Consider the following 21,387-nt stretch of genomic DNA (forward strand, 5'->3'; position numbering starts at 1 on the left):
AGTGTAATGAATTAAAATGCACTGGATAGCTAGCCCAAGCTACTGTTCGGGAATACTCAATGTAGAATTTCGTCCTGTAGGCCAGTTATCAGGAATCTCTGCTGCTGGGAAAGGTTTTTGTTTCCTCGTGGAAGTCTTAGAGCCTCCCCATCTTCGATTTTGCTGTTTTGTGAACTGTCACAGTTTTTGTTGGTATGTAAATGGCCGCTAGTCAAGTATGAGACGGAAACTCGGTTTAGGTTTGAGAGATTCAGCAACTTCATGGTTTTGGAATAATCTGGATATTTTAGTGGTGTTTTCTCGTCACTGTCTCATTGAGATTTTGAAAAACCTAGATAAGTCCATAATTAGTAAAGATTCCTAGGAAGGTACATTCAAGTTGATTATGGTATTGGTTAGGAGGAAGGGCAGGGAGTTTGAGCTGTAAGGTGTGGGGGGAAGGGAAGGTGTGCCGTCTAAAAGGAGGAAGAGCCTCGTATGGTACAAGGTCAAGGTTTAGGCCGATCGTTTGTGTTGGGAGTAGGAAAGACAGGAATTTAAACCACATACGTGTTTTTTTCTTTTAAAAAAAAATCGGGTTGATAACTATGAATAGTAATCCCCGTAAATAACTAAATATCCTGGGGAAATATTATTGATGTTTAAAATTACTGACTGTGCGGCATGGAGCTCCTCAAGAACAAGGTGGATTAAAAATAAAAGCACAGGAGAGTAAAGGTCTAGTGTAGTCAAAGTCCACATGGACTCTGACATGAGCTTAAACCCTGTGACACTGTTAATAGCTTCAGTGAGCTTGGCCTAGTGACTTGACTTCCCTGAGCCTCTTTTCCCTCATCTGTAAAGGAGACCAGGCACTGTTCCTGCGTTTGCATTAGGGTGAGGTTACACCAGAGCTCCTAGGAAAGCATTTGACTTGCAGTTTTACCCCTGTTGTTTCCCCTTCTTTCCCTTCCTTCTTGGGTGAGTAGAACAATTTGTACATAGTTTCAAGAGTACTTAAAAGAATGAAAATACTTACGTGAATTTGTTATAAATACACTGTTTTGAATTAGAAGAAAAAAGGGGCTGAGACTCTTCTCCTAGACTGTGACTTTTGCCTTAAAAGTTATGTCCTTCAGGGAACTAATGTTCTAAAATAGGGAAAGAGGAAAATACTATTTTTTATTTACTTTTAAAATATACTCTTTTGGGGGGTGCCTGCGTGGCTTCAGTCGGTTAAGTGGCTGACTCCTGGCTTTTGGCTCAGGTCATGGTCTCGGGGCCCTGGAATTGAGCCCTGTGGTGGGCTCTGTGTTCAGCAGGAAGTCTGCTCAAGGGTTCTCCCTCTGCCCCCCACTCATGTGTACCCTCTCTCTCTCTCAAATAAATAAATATTTTAAAATATACTTTTTTTCTGAATATAAATATATATTCATTGTAGAAAATATTAAAAAGTAAAAGCAGATAAATTAAAAATCCTATAATCCATCTTACTCAAAGCTAATTATGATCTGTTTGGAGTATTTCTTGCTCAAATTCAAGGGTAGACCTAGACTACATATATACTACTTTGTGGATTGCCTTTTTTATTTTATTGTAGAAACGTTTTCATTTATATATTGTCTTTAGGACCTCCATTGTCTTGTAAACTCACCTTTTAACCTCTGGTCCTTTTAGCATGGAGATGGTTTAAGGGAAGAGGACATTAGGAAGGAAAAAAACCCAGAAATACCAGTGTGCTGGGAACTACAGATCCTGAGTTGTTGTGTATACCGCATTTGCAAAATTCCCACTTGCCCCTTAAAAAAACAAAAAAAAACAAAAAACATCGGTTTGATTCCAAGTTTTGCTGTTTAAAAAAGTTTCAGGTGCCTCTGGCTAACCCACCGATGAAATGGAGCAAAATAAGTGATCTGGGGGAGAACAGAACTGGAAGAGAAACCATCGAAGCTACTTATTTTCGCTATCTCTTCCTTATTCTTCCCAGAAGCCTAGTCCCCAGCTTAATGTTGAGTTGTGGTTGCAGAACATTCCAAAGCTCTTAAACTTCTGCTTGGTGAGTTAAGTATTAAGAAATCCGAGTCACCGCCATTGGGTTAATTATGAGGTGTGGTAAATACATTGTTTTCTTAATTTCATTTGTTACCTTCGGTGCTGTTGTCTCTGTGTTGTGAAGAACAAGTTTTCTTCTTTCGGATTCAACTGAGCCACTCCTGGATTTTCTTAAATGTTGTGTGCCATATTCACATTTAAAAATGAAAATTATGCCCTTTCTTTTTAGTCATTGTGTAGTTGGAGGAAACCCACGTCACAGCGCAGTGATAAGGCTTTTTGTTTGCCTTGAATCTTATTTCAAGCACCCACCTTCTGTTTGTCTGTACTTGTATATAGTAACATAACAGGTCCGTACTGTGGGAGCAGAATTCGAGTGTGAAAATTGATTGAACATCAAATACTAGTAAGGAACTTTTATTGAATTCTTACTATGCCCTCTGCTAGGTGTGTTTAAATTCTCAATTTAACCTTCTGACATTTTACAGAAGAGGAAATTTGTGGCTTAGAGAAGTTGAATGCCTTGCCTGTCGCCTGGCTTTGTAGGTGATGGATCTGGAGTTTTGAACCCCGGCTGACAGCAGAGCCCACCCTCTCAGGCTGGATGCAGTACCACCAAGTTGTACCCCCCGCCCCCCGAACCATGCAACCATGCTCTGTGAACCAAGGGTGGGAGTTACTTTAAAAAGGGTTCTTGGGCCAATAAGGTTGAGAAATGTTGCATGTTATATCACCCCTTCAGAGATTCGCAGGGCACATAAGTATGTTAAAAGCCCTGAAAAGTCCTACAGAAAATAAAATTTTAAGATTTTTTTAGCTCATCTCTCACAGATTGACCTGGTCAGTGATTAGTCTGTAAAGAACTCTACCATCCTGAGAGATCAGTCGGCTAATAGCCGAATAAGCCGAGTAAGGGAGCTATTTGGGTGACGTTACTGGTTCGTGGTCTGTGGATAGACGCACCTGCCTCCAGAGGAAGGCTCTAACTGCCTGGACTTGCTGAATTCTGCAGCTAGACTGTTAGTTACATGTGCATGGTTGGCACGTCCCCATCCAACTCTCTAAATCTTAGTATCCTTCAAGATCCATCCAGGTTTTGTCTCTCTGAAGCTTTAAGTACTTTAGTCTGCTTGGCTATCTCCAATCGCAGAAAAGTTCCTCCTTATGAGACATGACTATAAATGACTGTAATACCCTTTAGTACATAGCTGTTTTCCCCATTGGTCTTAAGCTCCTTGAGGGTAGGCCCAGTTTTATAGTGTTCTTGGTTCTCTGCTAATTGGCCTCTGGTCCCATTGTCCTAGAGAGATCGGAGTTCTAGTGGCCTTTGCTCAGTTGACAGATACTCATTGTCTGCTGGTTATGAACCCCACTGAGACCTGCATTCATTCTTAATCCTGAAAGTTGAACTCACAGAATCCTCTGATACTAACATTGGCAGCCCTTCTCCCTGTGTTGCTTTCCAGTAGGACACAACTCACTAATCTTGCTCTATCAAAAGTGACTTTAGTTCTGTTGTACATTCTCAGACACAGTGAGTATTTTACAACTGTGGAAAAATCCTACTGAGGAGCTAAAATAGGTTTCTTAGAACAACCCCTCCTTTGCAGTCACCTATATCTTTCTCCATTGCCTTAGCAGCCCAGTGAATCCGACAAGTATTTATACTGAGGAATTTCTCTTATACGGGGAATCCCAACGTAAGTGGTTCCTTGACTTTGGTTGCGAGGCAAATGGTTTTAAGTATAACCCATATCAAGTTGCTGTTGATATGGACATAGATGTCCAGTGCATAAATTGTGTTTTAGTTACTGGAAACTCCTTTCACATCATGAAAATATCAAAATAGGTCCCCCAAACCAAATAAATGCTTTTATAAATATTTTGTAGACACATAAAACCAAAGCCATGTCACATATGTTATGTGGATAAATTTTTCTGCATAGACAAGATTGAGTGATGCTTCTTAAAATATGAGTCTAATAAAGTTTGCAATGAAAGCACCACCTTCTTTTAGAAACTCCCTGTAGTAATTATGGATATTCTTTCTTTGCTCCAAGGCGCTTCTGTGTACAAAATTAACATCCTCTGTCTTGACTGTTTTCACTCCGTATTTCATGTGCCCAAATGCCTCTGGAAGTCTTTGAATGGTACCTTCTGGGAAACAGGTGATTTCTTACCACCCCCCCCAAACTTCTTCGGGGAAATATGAAAACAGCAAACCAAAGGTCCAGTTATCAGTTGGTTTTGTGGGCTGTCTGTGAATTTTAAGGGGTGGTAACTAGATACCCGGGGTTTACATCCATTAGAATATAGATTTGACTATTACAGAAATCCAAAAAGTTAGATGTCCCCCTCCCCTTACGTAAGGAGCCAAACTGATCTGGCAACTCTTCATAGTCCTGTGTAACCTCACCAGGGATCCATGCCTCTTCTCCCTTCTTTTTTTTTTTTTCTTTTTTAAAGATTTTATGTATTTATTTGACAGAGAGACAGCTGGCAAGAGAGGGAACACAAGCAGGGGGAGTGGGAGAGGAAGAAGCAGGCTCCCAGCGGAGGAGCCTGACATGGGGCTCGATCCCAGAACGCCGGGATCCTGCCCTGAGCCGAAGGCAGACGCTTAACGACTGAGCCACCCAGGCGCCTCCTCCCTTGTTCTTCTGTTTTTCCTAGAGAGCTGTTCTCATCTGCGTGGCCAGAGATTACACCACCTTATCTACATTCTAGCAGTAGGAAGGAAAGAAACTGAAAGGGGAGTTTGTTTCCTTCTCTCCATCGATACATATCCCGTTCAGCCACATTCCATTGGCCAAAAGGTGGTCATTCTGAGGGAAGCTGGAAACGGTCCTTACTCTAGGTGGCCACCTGCATAGCTTCAAGTCAGAGGTTAGGGGAGGTGGTTAATAAGAGGGGAGGAAGAATGTCGGGAGGTGTAGAAGTCTTTGCCACAACATAATAGCATGTAAGTTTTTAAATAAGGTGTGTAAAAGTCTCTCTCTCGCTCTCTCAAAAAAAAAAAAAGATTTTGTGAAAGCAAAGGTGAAAGTCCCTTGTAGCTCAACTTTCAGTTGTAGCCAAATCCTTCCCTAGAAAAATTAGCATGGTCTTGGTATCTGGTATAAGTTTGGTCTTCTAACTCAAGCACAAAATTCATTTTGCATCACTTAATTGTTGATCCAAGACTCTTCAGACTCATCTGCTAAACTCACATCAGTAGGACCAGGTTTTAAGTTTCTCTTATGCACCCATTATCCCCAAACAGTGCTGTAGATGTTCAGGGACTGTATACCACACTGAATCATAGATTATTAAAATTTTCCCTCCTTTACTTATTTGATAAAAGATTCAGTGGTTACTTGTCTTTTTTTTTTCTTTTCCTGACAATTGTAACAACCACTACTCTTCGCATCAGAACTCTCTATCCACTATCAGAACGACAGAAGAGGTATAGAATTTTCAGGATTGATGAAGATGTGTTCCCAAAAAATCCCTCTCAGACCCCTTTGCTGTTGGTGGTCAGGGAACCACGAAGGGGTATCGGTCTTTGGAGGAGTTAACAAAAGTTTGTGGTTTTGCTTAGTAGCATAAAGAGGTAGGTCTCACAGTAGGCAAGATGTCCTGGAGAATTGCAAAAGCAAAGTCAGGATATAGAGTGAAACACAGCAATAGTGATTGAAAGAGCTGCCATCCCTAGGGCAGGTCAAGGGGTGAGGGCATGGTAAAAAAGGAAGAGGTTGGGATTGTCAGAATTCAGAAGCTCACGGGAAGGCCCAGCAAGTTGGGGTTCAGTTCTCTGGGAGTGGCATGGTGGGACCCTGGCCAGCTGCCTGTTGCATCTCTAGAATATAATGAGGCTGTTTTAGGAGGAATCTGTAATGGAGTTGGGCTGGATAAATGCTAGAGGCTAGAAGCACTCCAGCTGCCCTGGCGAAATGCCTTAACTTTTGGCAGCAAAGAATCAATCTGTTCTGCTTGCCTTTCTGTCTCTCTCGCGACCCCTGTTGGTGGAGCCTAACAGAGGCAGTTGGCAAAGGAGAGATGTTTGCGGAGTTCCAGGCCACAAAGCAGGATATAGGAGGAGGAAAACAAATAACAAATGATATATGTATGTATGTATATGTGTGTGTGTATATATAGTGGGTTTAGAGCTGAGAGCAATAGTTTAATAGCCAACACAGTACTGGATATAGAGTCTTCCTTTAGAAAGTTCATGTGGGAAGGTTTGAGGCCAGATAGTATTGTGAGAAAAATTAGTTAGATCTGGACTGGATGCGATACAGATCTGACTTCTTAATATAGACAGAAATAGACTTTCTTTGCCAAGTGCCACTTACTTGCATACTAAGTAGAACAGTGGTCTGCCCAGCCTCATCCTCTGTCTTATACCCGTACTGGAGCTATTTTTATGCAGGAGAGCAGGACTTTCATCCTTTTATCCTTATGGGTTAAGGATACAGCTTAGATTTTCCTTTCTTTCCTTTTGAAACCCGTTATGAAACTGTTATACATTTCCTTGAGGCTTTCTTGAGTTTATTTCTAGTATCTGTGACTCATTAAAAAAAAAACTCCTTAGACTTTTTAGGTGTCTTGCATTTCGTTGCGCCTTGAGGATATGAAGCTGACTAAGATACAGTCTGCAGTCTCTGTCCTCAGGGAAGTGACAACCTCGGTTGAGGTACAAGGCGAATGGGAAGTTTATATGTTAACTAGTAAGCCAGAATGAATTGTACCTGGAAAGTAGAAAAGAGCAGGCCCGTGGAGGGGAGTTAACTTTTGGGCTCATCTTCAAAAGTAGGGCTTTGGCAGGCTGAGGGAGGACTGTGTGTAGGTGTGTGTTGTGGGGGAGGGCAGCAAGTAAAAACTATACATTTGAGGGTAAAGAAGGGAATAATTATTATAATGGCATTTGGCATATCTTTACCAGTTTCTGTATGAAGTAACATTATTCAGTTAGGCCTACGGAGGCCCTTCTTTTGGCTTCAAGGGATTCTCCTTATTTCAGAATTTTGAATTTGATAGGCATCTTCCCTCCCGCCCCCATCTATTATGACTTTCTGTACTTCAGCCATATTCTTGCTGAGACAGTCACCTTTATAAACTAAAAATTCCTGATTTAGTTTACTTTCAAATCGAAGCTGGTGCATCTCTGTTTTTATATTAGTTGTCCCTCACAAAATAGCTTCGAGTTTTTATATATGGAGCCTCCCTACTTACAAAAGGCTGTCTTGAGTATCAGAATTGCTAACCAAAGAAGGATTGGCCCTGGCTACCATATCACTGGAGGAGGCAGGTCACTTTTACATGCACAGTTGAGTTCTTGAATTGTCATCATTGTCTTGAAAGGGAGCCGAATTGGAACACCTGGGTAGCTCAGTCGGTTAAGCATCCAACTTCTGGTTTCGCTCAGGTCGTGATCTGAGGGTCATGGGATCAAGGCCCACATTGGGCTCCACGCTCAGTGGGGAGTCTGCTTGAGATTCTCTTTCTCTGTCCCTCTCCCTCTCCCTCTGCCACCTTCCCCCCCGAACCCTGTTCACACTCTCTCTCTGTTTCTCTAAAATAAATCAGTCTAAAAAAAAAATAGAATCTCTTATTAAATTGCAGGGAAAAAATAAAAATTCACCTGCCTGAGCCTGTCTCCCTCAATGTTCCTGTTTGTGCCAGTGGTTAATATTATCCTCTGTATATCATAATTCAAGACATCTTGTAACATCTTAAGGCACATCCTGGTCTCAATTCTCTGTCCGTGGCATGGAAGGGAGAGGTCTATCCCACAGACACAGGTAATTGGAACAGGGGTGTCTAAGCTAGATCAAGTAAATTTTTGGTCCTGGGATTTTTGAGTCACATGGTGTTGTCTACTAGAGATGATGCCGAGTTGGTTTGTAGACATGGTACCATGGGCAGCTCCTTAAGCATCAAAGTCACATACAAAGTAAAATTAAGGGGGAGGAAAACGTAAAAGTCTTGCTGAGGAGACCAGTCATCAGAGAAAGGAATAAAGTAGACTATGTTTCTAGAAGCGGAGAAGAAAGATGTTATGGAGAGGGTCAGACAAAAAGACTCTACTTCTGCCTTAAGACCTTCTATCTTTCCATGAGACCTACCTGTTTAACTGCAGATTAAGTTCTGTAACATTTGCCTGAATCCTTATAATAAGTGCCCTTTTACTTAAATAGGTTTCTGTATCTTGCATAACAAATTATCAGAGTTACATATAGAAATAATCTCCTATTTTGACCTAAAGGAATTACCATCATAGAAATTTCATATATAAGCCAGAGAAGAAGATTTTGTTGTAAGGCCCTCAAGTTACATACAGGAAGTTGTTTTGCCCAGCGCCTTATGTCTATGGCTACCTCTGTCTTGTTTTTTCCTCCATCTCAAATTTGTTTTTGAGGTGTGGTGATCAAGGAAGATGAAGCATTTTTTTGTACAAGAGTAAAACTTGTTTTTCTAGAATTTAAGATGTCTGCCTTTTTATCAATCTTTTTTGACAAAAAAGTATCGTTAACTATGATATGTAGTATAACTCTATATAGTATGTGTAATATGAAATTTGGAGAAATTTCTGTGTAAGTGAATGATAACCCAGAAGACAACAAAATAGAAAAAAGGAATTCATAACCTCCCAAATTTGTTAGCGTTTAGTTTATTGCTGATGAGTACTACATTTTCTTTAATCAAAATCCGAAAACTTTGTATATATAAAAATTTATATATATATATATAAACATTTTTTTTTTCTGGCTAAGGAAAAGTATCATTTTAACTTAGTTTCTTTGAAAGAAATCTGTCATTTACTAGGAAGGTATCTGAGTGGTTTATAAAACCAAAAACTGTACACTACTAAGTCTTAAAAAAAACAAAACTAAACATATTCAGTTGTTAACAATACTAATAATTTATTGCTGTATTTACTCTGAGTTTTGGGTTCATATAAATTTCGTTCATATGCTATGTAGTTATAGAATTGCACTGTGAAAGCAATTAGACTTAGTTTTCAACTTTCCTATTTGTAAATGGATTTAAGTTCTTTTTGATTGTCTAGGAACCAATTAAATATTTCTTTAATGGTTCAACTAATTGCTTCATGACTTCATTATTTATTTTACTGTGTTCGCTTTACAGAATGTTAACAGCATTAAGAGAGAATATTAAGGAGACTTATGATGTAAACTAATTGGAGTTCTTATTATCAGATTTAATATAACATGTTAAATACAGTATTTATAGAGGCCTATTTTGTACATGCCTTGGGTTGTTTTAAGGGGCATTTAAATTTAAAGTAGGCAATTTACTTATCAATGTGGAAAGTCTGTCTTATTGCCCGAGGGTTAGTATACAGCACATTGTAACTCTTAAAAACTGGAAAGCTGTTGGGAATTTTGTTTACCAACACTTTCACAATCCCAGTAATATTCCATAGCTTGGAGTGTAAATTTAAGAATTCATTATCTTCAGAAACAAGGGAGAGATGATGTTTGCGGATAATAAAATGAAACTAATATCAAGTTTTGAATCTAATTACTTTTTGGGAGGTGGTTTCATGTGAGTCTTTGATTAAGATTTTATCTTATAGGAGATAAATATAATCTGGCTTTTAGCCATAGGAGCATCCATTCTGAATTCTGAAACCGTCCTCTCCTTCTTTTGTTGGTATTGAAGAGATCAACAGTAAGTTTTTTTTTTTTTTTTAAGATTTTATTTATTTATTCGACAGAGACAGAGACAGCCAGCGAGAGAGGGAACACCAGCAGGGGGAGTGGGAGAGGAAGAAGCAGGCTCATAGTGGAGGAGCCTGATGTGGGGCTCGATCCCAGAACGCCGGGATCATGCCCTGAGCCGAAGGCAGACGCTTAACCGCTGTGCCACCCAGGCGCCCCCAACAGTAGGTTTTGTAAACCCGAGAACTTATAGCTGAGATCTCCTTAGCTAAATTTCAACCTAGAATCAGTTGCTAGGTAGCAGATGTTGATTTTCAGTGCTGGTTTAGTAATGAAAACTCAACTTGTTTGTAAGATTCGGTTTCATAACACACATAAAGTATCTATAAAGCCATTTATTTCTTTTAATTTCAAGACCAAAATACAAAGTCTGCCTTTGGGATTTGGAATTGAGTGTGGGCTTAATGAAGTGTCATTCAACAAGTTTGTCATACCTCTTACACTTTATTTTTACTTGTTCAGCCTCATCTCTTGAGTATTTGTAAATAAATGTAGTTTATTCTTAAAGTGTACTAAAGTGATCTATAGCATGGATAGGCAGAAGAATCTTCCAAAAACGGAAGGGGATCTGTGACTGGATCTAGTTCTTAGCTAACTTTGAAGTGAGTTTCGTATTTGGAACTGTACTCTGAACTTAATACCTTTCCATTCCAGAAGACCTTTGAATGCTTGAGTTGGTTCTCCACCTTTTCTGGAGTAAACCTGATAACTCTTCTAGGATCCTAGGGTCATTCTGCAAACGAACTAAATTGGCATCAAAATACCTTCCTCCCTGTGCCTTCAATATCTGGAGTGTAGTGCAGAAACTTATTTTCTTCTCTAGGAACATTAGATCCTGAAGACAATTCTCAGTGTAGGAGTAGGGTTGTCCTTATCCTGAAGAATCTCTTTGGACAATCTGTAATGACCGTTAGGAATTTCTATTCCATGCTTACGATGAAAAGTTGTTCCTCTTGAACAGCTACTTAGATTAAATTGATGACTTGGATGAATTAGGTAAAGGAACTTATGTTTGGTTTACTCAGATGTGTAGTCTCTTAGACAGTAGACAGACACTAGATCTGGCATGGAATCCAAAGAAGCTTTCAAAAATGTCCCATGGGACTTAATAATGAGGGAAAAGAATACCACATGGCTTTGATTGACATTTCAATTCAAACCCTAAAACTAAAATGTGCCTCCTATTAATGTTATATAGTCAAAGGGTAACTTAACTGTATCTGCCTTCAAACTGATAATGCAAATTACGAATAACTGCAAACTGCTTACTCTATTTACTTTCAAGTGTGAATGAGATACTTAGTTATTCGATAATTCCCTAATTAATAGGAAGAAATTAACTCGTGGACAGTGCATTACATCAAATTCTATAAAGCTGCATTACAGTTTCTAGTTCATATTTTAATGATGGAGAGTCTTAAGTTGGAATGTATTCAAGTTGTTGTTTAAAATGCAAACATTCTACACGACCTTCTAGAAAGAACTTGGATTTTGGAGCAGGGATGGGCACTACTAGTTGGTAATATGAAGATTGTTGTTTGGTTGTCATGAAAACAAATTAATTTGGCGATTATGGTGCCATCGTGTAATGGCTTAACCTCTGAGCCCTTTCCATGTTTGCTTCCTGAACATTATTGTCCTTTATTCCTGGTGTTTAAATATCAGATTGAGGCATATCAGAGGCATATTCAGAGGCATATCTGAGTTCTTTGCTCAGACAGAGGTACATTTGAAAGGTATATGTGTTTCAGAGAAGGTGAAATTTTAGATCCTTTTTTTGGGGGGGGGGGGAAACAGAAGGAACCATATCTTTCGGTATTGTCAAGATACGGATAGTAGGGATCTAATTCCATGAATGCCTTCTTTTTACAGACTCTGGAAAGTAAACCCCAGAGTTTCAGACTCTTATCACTTAAATTATATTCCTGTCTTAAACCAAATAGTACTTCTATGCAGGATTTCTGTAATCTAAGCTTTTATAAATTTATATTGCATCTGGAGCCTGTTATAACGTGTTCTCTTCGAATAGTAAAGACATTTCATGTATATGGGGGAAAAGACTAGGGATGGCTTTGATAAACCCTGGACCAGACTTTTATGATAAAAATAATTCATTTCCTAATCAACTTTATTCAGAAATGTGGAGAAGACCTTTCTCTTCTTTCTCAAATTTTGTCTCCTAAAGGGATGAAAAATGGTTGCCTTACTTGTTGTCAGAGATGTTCTTTTTTATTTTTATTTTTTTGAGCTTCAATTCCATAGCACCTAATGTTGTCAAATGTTAAACTCTGAACACAGTTTATTCTTGTCTGGGACTCGTACACCCTGCAGTGTAAGCACAAGGGGGACATGCATGATCCTCTCCTTCTGCTCCGTCTTGGCTAGCCGTGTCTCACTTGGGGGCCTCTCAAAGCCCAGACGCACGCCTGTCCAGGCTCTGGTTGGAGAGAAGCTGGGAGATGAAGAGGTGGTGTGTGCAACACTGGGAGACGGATGGGCTCTGGAGCCAGAAACTTCTGAATTTGAGCCCTGGGCTATCCTCTTAGTTCCTAGGTGTAATGGAGTATATTACTTAATCTTTCAGAGCCTTACCGTCATGATCTGTAAAATGGAGATTGTCCCACCTCACAGAGCTGCCAGGAGGATTAAACGGAGCTTAATGCGTGTTTACATGTTACGGTTCCCGGCCTCCCTTACATTCTGGGAAGTGCTCAGGGGAAGGAGGAAGCTGGTAGAGTTGGGTGTAGCTCAGGGCTCTGAGCATGTGAGGAATTAAAGGGGGAAAGTGCGAAGTGGTCTCCAGGAGTATAAATCCTAACTTAACCCCAGTTTTCATAACTTCACATCTGTGGAAAATAAAACAAAGAAGTGGCATGTATGAGCCAATACTTTTAGTTGAGAGTAAATTATTCTTTCCTGCATTTGACTACTATTATTTGTTCTCCCCCTTGAGAAAAATATCTAAAGGAAAAGCCTACCTTTCTTTGGTTGGTTTTGAGTGTTCAGACTAATAAAAATGTGAGGGGCACCTGGGTGGCACAGCGGTTAAGCGTCTGCCTTCGGCTCAGGGCATGATCCCGGCGTTCTGGGATCGAGCCCCACATCAGGCTCCTCCGCTGTGAGCCTGCTTCTTCCTCTCCCACTCCCCCTGCTTGTGTTCCCTCTCTCGCTGGCTGTCTCTGTCCCTGTCAAATAAATAAATAAAATCTTTAAAAAAAAATGTGAGAAAGGGGAGGTTTATCAAGGTTAGGTGGGAAGTTTATCAAGTGAGAGATACCTAAATAAGTTAACTGGGTATTCTGCTTTGTGACCCCGAATTCTCCTCCTTACATTGCTCACTTGCTGCAGTGATCTTACTGAACCTGTTCCTCTCGTGAAGAAAGGCTTGGGGAGAAGGCCACTTCTTAAAGCGGTGTCCAGAATCTCTCATAGAGTAGATCTATCTCTGTGGCCCTTCCCGGAGTGTCCTCCTGTGAGGGACGCCATTAAAATAAAAAATTCCCATGGGCAGATAAGTTTGGCAAAAACTTTACTGTACCCTTTAAAGAGTCACAAGTCTGAAAAGTCTTGAAGAAACTTATTTAACTTTAACCCTGTTATTTCAGTAAATAGTGTTTGAGAACTTGCTGTGTTCTGACACTGTCCTAGGCTGCCTCAGGGAGGGCTGGGGGAGAGACAGGGAAAGAGATTGAAATGATGAGTTCAGGTAATGGTGAATACTTTGGCCATCTTAAAGCCGTGTGAGTGCTGTGGGTGAGAGGTGAGAACTGTTTTTGATCGATGGTCATACAAGGCTCTTGAAAGGCGCTGTTTGAGCTGGAGTCTGAATGGTAAATGGAATGAAGCAACTCAACTAGACTTGCGAAAATCTTGGAGGGTAGAACCCTTCAGGCAAAGAGAGGATCAAAAAAGGAATTCGTGTTTTCTGGAGCACACTCTGCGGAGGGTAAAGCCAAAGAAATGCGTGTGAGAAGGATTCCGTAATCCCGATTTTGCATATGCGTGATGTGTATTTAACCTCTGTAGCCTTGTGTGCTAGGTGCTCCGTGCCACAGACGCAGAGAACACAGCTCTGTTTTCAAGAAGAGAGTAGCTCAAAGGAGAAAGGTCAGCATTCAGGGCACAAGTGCTAAGTGGTACCATGGAGGCAGCATGTTGTGGTGGCAGAGGGGGCTGGGCTGCTTAAGTTCAGATCCCGGCTCTGCCTTGCACTAGCTTTAAAACCTCGGGCAAGTGACTGAGCCTCTGTGACTGAAGAGCAGGGGCCCTATGGTGTCTCTTCCAGCGGACCGCTAGTATAGGCAGAGTTCGTAGAATAGTGCCTGGAAGGTAGGCCCACTTGCTAAAATAGATGATGATGGTGTGCTGTTCCTAGCACAGTCATTGTCACGTCGTTGTCACCATCAGAAGGTAATGGTGACATCATCGTGGAAGACTGCGTAGTGTCCCACGTGGCACGGTCACATGCCTGGATAGCGTTCATCCCCTCCTAACGGGGCCCAGGCCTGCCCATGGGGTCCTGTACGTGTTCAGCCACCACGCACGCACTGTCCTTGCCCAGCAGAGGAGATTGGAACTCGCTTCATCGACTTTCTCTCTTTTTTAAGATTTATTGATTGATTTGAGAGAGTGAGTGCGAGCAAGCACGCGTGAGTAGGGGAAGGGGCAGGGGGAGAGAATCTGCGAGCAGACCCCCTGCTGAGTGTGGCTTCCCAGACACAGGGCTGGGTCTCACCACCCATGCGACCGTGACCAGAGCCGAAGCCAAAAGTCGGTCGCTTAACTGACTGAGTCACCCAGACCCCTCATCTGCTTTCTACCCAAGTGAACTTTTAACAACACAAAGTTTTTAAGTGTTTATAAGCCTTAAGTCTGATGGTCTTTTATTTTGGGCACGGACAGAGTTGGTCATAGCGTTGAGGGTAGGAAGGAACAAATCAGAATCTGCAGCCTTCCACTTGTTGGAAGGATTAGGCTAGATGAGAATCCTATTTCTGTAATAATAACGGATCATCACAAGTGACCTTAAGGTGCTACGAGATTCACCGTGTTCCTTCTAAAGCAACAAAAGTTAAAATTTATTTGGAATAATTTTAGCATTTTATTGCTTTTTTTCAAAAAAAGATTTTATTTGTTTGTCAGAGAGAGAGAGCGCGCACAAGCAGGGGAGCAGCAGGCAGAGGGAGAAGCAGGCTCCCTGCTGAGCAAGGAGCCCAGTGCGGGACTTGATCCCAGGACCCTGGGATCATGACCTGAGCCGCAGGCAGGCGCTTAACCAACTGAGCCACCCAGGCATCCCAGCATTTTATTGATTTCTAATTCTTAAAAAATTGGCAATCCATGTATAGAATAAGAAAGTCCAGTGGCTACCACCATTCATAACCTGAAGAATTCATTCCCTAACCATTTAGATAAAATGAGAGATTTTTATAAAGCTAAAGAAATTATTCAACTTCTGTTTTGTACGTGGAAGAAGCCATTTAGCTAACCAATTATATATCTAACTTTTGTAGCAGCCCTTTGGAATTAATCTAATTGCATTCTATTGAAAGTCACTCACCTTTTGCAACATGACAATTTTATGCCAAGAGAACGAAAATGTCAGGTCTTTCCATTACAGAGAGCCAGATTTTCCCTTGATTATTTAAGGCAGAAAGAAAGCCAATGAGATTAATCTGTTTTAAAACTATTTTTAAAACACGCTGCCATGTTCTAAGACCACTTTGTTCTTGGATACTGCTTTCTGAAATCTGTGGGTTTCTATTCTTTAAAAAATAAAAGAAAAAAATGAATATCTCACTTGACATACCATTTTATTCTGGGAAATCCTAATTAACACACTAATATCAAAGAGCTGACAACTTCTACATACTATTTTAGGATTCCATGTGCAAGACCGTGTTATTCTAGTTATTTGAATAGCATATATTCTCCATAGCTTGCTAATAGCAGTTTTATGTATTCTTTTTTTATTTATGCCTGTCTGGTCTTTAGAGTGTGCTAAGGAGTGGGAGGAGGTAAATGTGTACTCATAAAGGATGTTGCAGGAAATGTATCTTGTAGGATATAGTTCTTTCCATTTTTTTAGTACAAGATTTTATAATTCCAAAATTCTATGTGGTATAACATGTTGAGTGCTGCTTTTTATTTCAGTGAAACAAAACTAATGGTCAGAATGAGAGAAAGATTAGAGGAGCATTTCTCAAATATCATTTGTGAACCTCAGCTTTAAATAGATATATCACAGAAAATCTTAGGTGAAAGCAAAGAAAGAACATTTATGAGACAGATACTGTATGCTAAGTGTTTTCATAGAGGATATGATTCTTACAATAAAACTTCAAGATCTGTGATCCATCCCAAATTTGTTCAGATTGAGTAGTTGCCTAATGGCTTTGTGAATTACTATTTTGACTTTGTTTTAATGTTTTTAAAGTTCAGAGCCAAAGTTCTTCTTACTTTTAGAAACTGCGTAATACCTTCTAGAATGAAAAAAAATTTAAGATTTTATTTTTAAGTAATCTCTACACCCAACATGGGGCTGAAGCTCATAACCCCAAGATCAAGGTTTGCGTGCGGTACAATGAATTTTCTGTTTATCTTGTTTCCCCTCACTTTCTTGCCTTCATTTCCCCCTTTTGCCTAATATTTTTTTAATTTTATTTTTAGAATATGTTTTTAGATAGACTACCTTATATTCTTTTCAGTATGTGGTAGAATTATTAAATAATTACAAACTTGTCCAAATTTACCCACATAAGAATGGAAAAGCCAAATATTGATACAAACCCACCTATGATTAATTGCAAAGTACATGCTGTTCTGAATGCACCTTGCTGCCTTATGGAATCCAGATAAAAATAAAGAGGAAAACTTAAGTGCTTTGAACGAATTCACAGCTATTCGTATGACTAGAATACAATCTATTTTGAGCAAAGAGAACTGGGTTATATTCTATTTCTATATTGAGCCAAACTAGTAAGTCATTTTCAGTCTATAGGATTCAATTCAACATTGTATTAACTTAATGAAAATGCCAACTCCCATTCTGGGCATATGACCAACTAGTGATATCAAATAGGACATCTTAGAAAGAGCACCCTTTTTCTAGTAATTGCTGATTGTGTCCTACAACCCTCCATGTTAATTGGCAGGGAATGCTTAGTAATGCTTTAGCCAGGTTGTCCAGAACCCTACAAACATTTTTTTGTCAGCTCTCATCAGGATGCCATTTTGTGGCCTTTCCTTAATAGGAAGGCAGAGAGCTTTCAGACTTCTATGTCCCTTAGTGGGTTTTGAAGTTTGGAGAAAAGTGACAGTCCCATTGTAAGTGGTTGTCTGATCTTACACCTCTAAAGTGAGGAAGAGAGGAAGATCTTTCTGAAAGAAAACAGCAGATCCTGTCTTCATGAATTGTTTATTAGCAAGTCTGATTTTCAAGTTCATAATGTGCACTGGTTTTTTTCTTCTTTCTGATGGTAGTACTGCTCTTTCATAGCAACCTTGATATTGTATGGTATCAACTGTTTTCATTTTGCCAAAGGGAAACACTCCTATATTTTGAAAAACTTGAGAAGCAAACATTCTTTAAAAAGGGCTTTTCCTGATTCAGCCCTGCTGCCGGGCTACACAGACCGCCAGGGTGAAGGAGCATCCTCTGAAAGCGAAGCTCGGATCTTTGTGGGTCTAGCCCTGCATCAGACATTTTGAAGGCAGAAATCACTGCCACCTACTTCTTCCTAAGCCCGTGAGTTCCTAAGCCCAGTGCAGATCTACAGTGGTGAGAGCCTGAAAAGTCACTTAAAGAGGGGTTGGGTCCGTCTTCCTGCCTTTGATCATGCAGTCGCCTTTTCTTGGACTATCCCCCCTTTACTTTGTTTCCTGACTCTTCAATCCTTACCTAGCTGTCAAAATCTAGTTCAGATCCTCTTCTTCTGGGAAGCCTGGCCCGTTCATTCCAGCTCCCAACGACTTCTTTTCCTGGCCAGTTCCAGCATTTGTCGCACCGTCTGATCTGGCCCTTGATTGGACACGGCCTGGTATTTCCTAGTAAAGGCTGTCCTTGTGTTGGATACGGATTCCGGTAGGAGCTTGTTTTTATCGCACGGCATCCCCTTCAGATGGGTACTGTCACGATCCCAAATGGACAGAGGAAGAAAGATGACCTCTCTTGACAGTCACAAAACCCCGAAGCAGTAGAGCCGAGTTGGAGACCTAATCTTTTTGGTTCCAAGCCTGCTTGCTTCCATTGTGTGGACCTAGACTCTCAAACTCATCTTTAGGTTCTTCAAGAGTTTTCTGCCTTTTTGGTGTTCTAAGAAATGGGAAAGAGAAAGGAATATGGAAGCATGAGGGGGAGTTTCCCTTCTTCCATCTGCACAGTGTGCACTGGCCCCAGGAAGCCTGTTGCTGGAGGGGTGGGTGGGGTGAGGACAGATTGTCCTTAGTGTCCAGTCCAAGGTCTTCCTCCCACTAAGTAGTTCTGGATTTAGAAAACTCAGTTTGCAGCCAAGATGTGACGCAGCCTCTGCTGCTGTCTTTGGGAACTGCTGTTGTGGCAACCCGGGGCTCTAAGGAAGAGGGCGCTTTGCTATCTGTCACTGCGGTCAGCGCCCCTTCTCCACGTACAGCAACTATCCCTAACTGCGGGGCTTTACCGTCCAGTAAGTGGACTCCGTGTCTGCTGTCTTTCTGTGTTGCCTTGTTTGTGGCCTTGAGTGCGGAATGTGATAACTTGCCTTTTCCTTCTTTCTTACAACTGTGTCTGTTGTAACTGTTTTCAGTACCTGGGACTGTAGTGGGCTCTTGAGTTTCTCCAAAGGGGACCTGCTGCCCTTGTCACGGGGGCTATTCATGGGCCTGCTACCCCAAAATGAAAGTGATCCCGCCAGGAGAGTTGCCCAATTTTTGTAGAAAATACAAAGAAGAATAAAATAAGAATGACTTACCACTCAAGGAGAACTTGTGAAATTTTGGTGTATATTACTCTAACATTTTCTCATATCTGTGTATATGTTTTTTCATGTAGGATATATAAACACTTTTAAAAGGGGGTATGTGGCTCATTTTACATCTGTAGTTTAACAGTCTGACTTTCTCTCCTAAAACTATCTTCCATATCATTATATTTTCTAAATTATTTAGAAGTAAAGTTAAACCTCTATTTAGATTGTTTCCCATCTCTCTGCTGTTGTAAACAGTTCTGTGTTAAGAGATACAGCTAATTGTATATGCACATCTTTAAATACTGTGTTTTCACCCTTTCTTCCTGGTTTCCTTATCTTTAAAGTAATATATGTACATGAGAGGAGTAACTTAGGATGCCAGTCATCCATAGCTCTATGATTTCCTCAGGATTGATTTTTAGAATTTTCTCTTTCTTTCTTTCTTTCTTTTTTTTTTTAAGATTTTATTTATTTGAGAGAGGGAGAGAGAAAGGGAGTGAGCATACCCATGAGCAGGGGGTAGGGGCAGAGAGACAGGGAGAAGCAAACTCCCCCGCTGAGCCGGGAACCCAATGTGGGACTTGATCCCAGGACCCCGGGATCAGGACCTGAGCGGAAGGCAGCTGCTTAACCAACTGAGCCACCCAGGTGCTCCTTCCTTCCTTCCTTCCTTCCTTCCTTCCTTCCTTCCTTCCTTCCTCCCTCCCTCCCTCCCTCCCTCCCTCCCTCCCTTCCTTTTTTTTTTTAAAAGTAGGCTCAGGGTCCCCAGGTGACTGGGTTGAGCGTCCATCCCTTTGCTCCTCCTCTACCCCCCCCACCCCATGCTCTCTCTCTCTAAAATAAATAAAATCTTTAAAAAAAAAAAAAAAGTAGGTTCCACACCCAACATAGGGCTCAAGCTCACAACCCTGGGATCAAGAGTCATATGCTCTACTGACTGAGCCAGCCAGGTGCTCCAGATTTCTAGAATTTTAATTGTTGGGTCAAAGGGTATGCCTTTTACAAAGCTTATACTGTATAAGTTTACTCTCTGGCTAATAATGAAAACCTCATTGACACTGGATATTATCATTTCATATTTTGTCAGTTTTGTAGGTAAAGAAATCTTGGTTTTAATTAGTATTTTTAAAATACTAATAAAATCAAGCATTATTTTTATTGCTAACCATTTGAATGTTGTCTTTTATAAATTGGCCTGCTTATGTTTTTTCCCATTCTTTTCCATAGATTTTTATTTTTTCCTAAAAATTTGCAAGAGATTTTTGGGGGGGTGGGAGTGACAAGGTGGCTGGGATTTAAGAATATTTACATTTTGCTTGCTATGTATATATTATAAATATTTCCCCCGCTTTATGTCTTTCTTTTTTTTTTTTGGTATTTTAAATTTAAAATATTTTTCATGGTTAAAGACTTAAACAGCTAAAAGTGGAAAAACTACAGTCTATGCTGTTTCTCTAACAGCACTAGAAAATAGGCAATTCTTCCTCTTTTTGATTGAACAATGGAAAATACCTCTTTGCTTCTTGATATGAAAGATGCAAATTTGGCCTGTCTTTTTTTGTTTACCTCTCATTCTACCAAAAGTTGAGAGTTTTAGTTGTTCTTCTCTTTCCCTATTTGACTCAAAATAACACACTTCATCTTCTATTTTTGTTTTCTATTATCAGCCTCTCTTGACCCGCACTTTATAAAATGAGAATATTAGCATCCCTACCCTTGGGGCCCACTTTCGATCCCCATCTACACCTGGGGATTCTGAGACCAGAGCTTTTCCAGAAGTATCCCTCTCTCTAGTCCTGACAGGACTGGCATCCATCTCTACTGCCCCTCTCAGCCTGGTTCATCTCCCAGCCCTCTCTCATTTGCTTCCTGTCTTCCAGAAGAACTCCCGTTTCTGCTTATGCCTTTCTCTTGCCTGTAACAAGTTTCCTTCCTTGTGAGTTCTCCGAAGATGAGAATGTGCCTCGCCTGCCATCTCCACCTAAATTTTACAGTGGCTTTGGACATAAAGAATTAAACATTTTTTTTCTATAGTCAAACCTACAAATGATTTCTTTTGGTTTCTACCTTTGGTGCCATGTGTGGAAAGTCCTTTTTCAATTTAAGATTGTTTCCTTTCAGTATTTGTATGAATTCTTTCTTATATTTAAATCTTTATTAATTTCCAGAATTTATTTTGGTGGGTGGAATGGTTTAGAGATAAATCTTTTTTCCAAATGGTTAGCCAGTTGCTCCACTATCATTTATTAAATAATAAAGTATTGAGGTAACACCTTTTGTTAAATACTTAGGGTTTTGGGCGGGGTTGGTGGGTTTTTTGGTATTTGTTTTTTTTGTAGAGTGAGAGAACATGAGCAGGGAGTGGGGCAGAGGGAGAGGGAGAGAGAAAATCCCAACTAGGCTCCAGGCCCAGCACAGAGCACAGTGCAGGGCTCAATCTCACTACTGTGAGATCATGACTTGAGCCGAAATCAAAAGTCGGACGCTTACCTGACTGACCCACCCAGGTGCCCCTAAATACTTAGTTTCTTACATACATTTGTGTCTGTTTGTGAACTTTGATTCATTCATCTGTCTCTTATCTACACTGGTGCCACACTTTTAATTGTTGTGATTTCAAAATTCATTTTAATATCTGGAGGGCAAGTCTCCCCCCACATACCCCAACATCATTGTTCTTCTTT

At 40.4% G+C, this 21,387-nt stretch overlaps 1 protein-coding gene across 4 annotated transcripts in view; it reads left to right on the plus strand.

Moving 5' to 3' along the window:
• The window catches only part of GALNT7 (polypeptide N-acetylgalactosaminyltransferase 7), a 140,425-nt gene that overhangs the window by 16,009 nt on the left and 103,029 nt on the right, over positions 1-21,387 (plus strand). The gene's annotated exons all lie outside the window — the stretch shown is intronic.

This window comes from Ursus maritimus, unplaced genomic scaffold, assembly GCF_017311325.1.
Source record: "Ursus maritimus isolate PB19 unplaced genomic scaffold, ASM1731132v1 scaffold_11, whole genome shotgun sequence".
Classification (NCBI taxonomy): Eukaryota; Metazoa; Chordata; class Mammalia; order Carnivora; family Ursidae; genus Ursus; species Ursus maritimus.